The sequence below is a fragment of the Amphimedon queenslandica genome, unplaced genomic scaffold, assembly GCF_000090795.2.
Source record: "Amphimedon queenslandica unplaced genomic scaffold, v1.1 AMPQUscaffold_13425, whole genome shotgun sequence".
Lineage (NCBI taxonomy): Eukaryota > Metazoa > Porifera > Demospongiae > Haplosclerida > Niphatidae > Amphimedon > Amphimedon queenslandica.
In genome coordinates this window covers 5,733-9,736 of record NW_003546339.1, presented here as the reverse complement: position 1 = coordinate 9,736, position 4,004 = coordinate 5,733, and positions in this window count along the sequence as shown.

Here is a 4,004-nt window from a genome sequence, read left to right as displayed (position 1 = left end):
TCTTCTGAAAATGAATGTCTACCAGAAGTATTGTTTTTCAAGCCAACTCGTACCAAAATGTAAGACAATCATTAATTATTATTAATCTATACTCTGTATTTAGTATGACAACAAAAGATGTGATCAAAGCCAAAGAGATCCTCATTTAGCATCAACAGAGTCATTATTGAGAAAGATTTTCGAAGGGTGCATATTCGGTGAATAAACTTGTACAGTGATGCCCTACCTGCTTTTTCATGCCTCAACTTTAATCCATCACTGATGCTTAGTGGTACTTTTATAGGTAAAGAAAGAGGAATAACGCTTCACCTTTTAAATCTCTTTCCAAGTCTGACCATATTCTCACTTCATTTAAGTGTCATGAATTAAGTTTCGTTTACAAGACCTGCATTGTGCAAATACACATTAATAGACCACATGAATACATTCTAATGTGCAAAAAATTATTTTTGTATTGTTAGTGAGAACATGCATGCACACAACAAAAGATGCATTGGCAAGCATTCATTTATATTGAGTAAAGAAAGTACTTACTGTGGCCATAATTAATGATATAATCATCAAACAAATATACAGTATGTAACCTAGAATCAAAACCTATAACAAAGTACATAAGACATCTCACAATACTATCCATGTTACTACATATTCCATTGCTATGACTACAATAATATGAAACCCATACAGATATAAACTGGCAACTCTTACCGCGTGATACAACAACTGACCCAGGAGCTGCAACAAAATATTAAGTTACATTTAATAAAAAAATTAATTTAGTTACAACAATCTAAATCCAGAATTGCAATTAATTATATTGCACATTACAATATCAAGCAAAGTATTGCTGAATCAGCGAATCATTTCCAGCTGTATTTACCTGTAAAGCATAGTAATAGAAACACATCAAAAGTTAGCAATGTAAACTCACAGGCTAATAATAACAATACACAAACAGTAATGGTGAACAAACTTCACCAATCACATCAAACCTGACTAGTTAATACCACATTGTAGTACGTGTGCCGAGCAAGTACCTTTAAGACGTATGAATGTGACATACTAACTAATAATAATGATAATGGTAGCTTCTACAATGTTTCTGTTGGATCATACATGTATGTGCATGCGTGTATTTTAGACATATTGCTTACTAATGCTATCCTCAGTTATGATACTTTCATGACCTACTTAATGTAAAATAACACTGTACATGAACAATTTCCAATGTGCAAACAATATTTTTTTGTTAATGAGAACATGCACATTGTAAAACAATCATGAATAAAAGATGCACAACATCAGCTGGCAGCATTTAATATGCGCACAGCATTGATGGCAGCATCATTCAAATGCGCAACATCAGCCAGCAAGCATTAACTTAATAATGCGCACAGCGTAGATGGCAGCATTTTGTGCAACATCAGCTGGCAAGCATTTACATATATGTAATGCGCATGGCAGCATTTACATGCATGATGATCATTATTTACTATATGTACAGAATCACTGCTTGAGTAATACTACATGTATAATAACAAATTTCAATGTTACTCAAAATTTTTTCTTGTCAGAAATTTTTCAGCAGAGCCCTGATCCATAAGTACCTGTTATTTGTAATAAACATGTAGTACAAGCCACAAACAAGATCCAGAGTTGATAATGACAGCTTTCTCCCTTCCTAACCCTCTGTCTTACATAAATGATAGTCACAAAATTGAATCAATGCTAAACTCTAAAGAACAGTGAACCTCTTTCACACCCTCTCCCTGTCCATTATAGCAACAAGTAATCAATATTCACTGTTATACATTGATTAATCATACATCCTGAATGCAGTTTGATCACTTTATACTGAGCAATAATGGGTGGATATGCACCTGGTTTTCACACACACTCACATTGTACATGCAGTGAAATAAAAATCACATTGAACAACCAATGTTTTAAAGATGATGGACCTCCCATTCACCATAGCCACTTTCCATCAACAATCAATGCCTTAAGAAATATTAATAGACTTAACTGCTTGGAAATGATTAGTACCAACATGCCTCAAATACAAAGCAGGTGTAGTAGTATCACAAGGAGTGCCATACAACTCCTGGGTTCCATACCTAGCCCAGCCAACAAAAGTAGGAGTGAGTGAATATGAATATATGGTTATACCTAATAATGCTGTTAGTGTAATAATCTGTGTCAGTAGCCCCGACATAATTTCTATACATTTTTGACTTATTTATATAATCATATATGCTTGAATATCTGGTTGCACTTAATGTACTATTAAACAATTCTTCTTCAAAGTTTGGCATATTACTAACAATTGCTCTACGCAATTCATAATGCTGAGAAATGGACCCAGTAATGAGATATGAAAAGGCATAAAATAGACAGTTCCTATCACCAGGGACATCAAGAGTACTATTAGGAACTCTTTCATCAGACAATGGTGTTGTTGGACTGCCAGGTAAGATTCTAGCAGCTGTTACAAATTTAAGGCTCAAAATCTCACACCACCTTTTTTGAACTTCTTCATTAGCAAGGTAATAAACATAATCCCTTTGTCTCCTCCTTACATTATCTAATCTAAGTAGTCTTGAAGACTCATTCTCTAATAACTCTTCACATTCTTTTTGACTTATAAGATGAATTAATTTTATCAAAATTTCTTTTTTGATCAACATTAAGCATTGCCTCTCTTTGCTCTAATGTTAAACTAGGTACATTTCTATTTCAGAAGGCTCAGTCTCACATACCAATGGTGTTTGGCCTAGTTTTCTAAAATTTCAGTTTGTAGTAATAATTAGAAAGTTTACGGTAACTTACTCCATCTATGGGTGGGGCTCTAACTAGCTATATAAGCTCTGACCCTGTGCGACCACATTGGCCTTTTTTCTAACTCCAGAAGTTATACCTCGAGGTAACATCTCCACGTCCAAATGCAGTATGGCTACCGGGCTAGAACAGAGTTCACTAATAGCCTCTAATAGTGGTAGTGACAAACAGAGTACTACTGGTAATAACAAAAAGAAAGCTGACAAAGGCTCTACTGATTCGATCCTCGGTAAGCTAGAGTCAATGGAGAACAACCTGAATGCACAGATAAAGAAGATATCAGACAGAGTGGGCCAATTGAAGCAAGACTATGTTGAAACTCCCCCTCCGAAGGGATAAGCATCAGAATCTTCATCTCACTGGGCTGATGAAAGATCATGGGAACCGGCAGAGGATCTCCAATGGCCTGTCTCAGACAGCGAGGACGGGCCATGGGAGTCAAATGTCAGAATACGAGTATCATCACCCTTTCAGAAGAGCTCACTCACAGTGGCTTCTGCCTTCAAGAAGCCCCTTTTTACGGAGGAACGTAGACGTCTCAGGAAAAATTTCCCTTGCCCGGGCATCCTGGAGACTGATGCCCCAGACACCCAATTTTTAAGACTTTTGCATCCAGAGAGATGTAAAGTCAGGGGATGCAGACCTAGCGCGAGTACAGGTGCAAATGCATGACCCTATTAGTCCATTGGTTAGGCTGCTTGGCGCCTTTGATCAAGGGGATCCCAACTTAACTATAGACAAGATATGAGACCTACTACTGGAAGCTAATCGTCTTTTGGGAAATGCATCAGCAGGGAGGTCCCAACTGCGACGCAAAAAGCTACTAAAGTCCATAAATCCAGGTATTTTGGACCTGGCCGATGAAGATATCTTTGAAAATGCTGCCCCCTATCTCTTCAGGAACGACTTTGAGAGGAAGATGAAAGACAGAGCGGAATTAGTAAAGTTGCTGACAGCAACCTCTAGCCCGAGGCCACAGCGCCATCCAGATAAACAGTTCTTCCCAAGGAGCCGCAACAATCTACCCCCATAAGGTAGTGGCCAAGCCAACAGATGACGGCAATGGCCAAGGAAAGAACAGAAACCTATTCCACGAAGTTAACTCAATTTATGAGACAGAGACTCTTGCATTGAAATGTACTATTGCATAATTTGCATTATAAAAT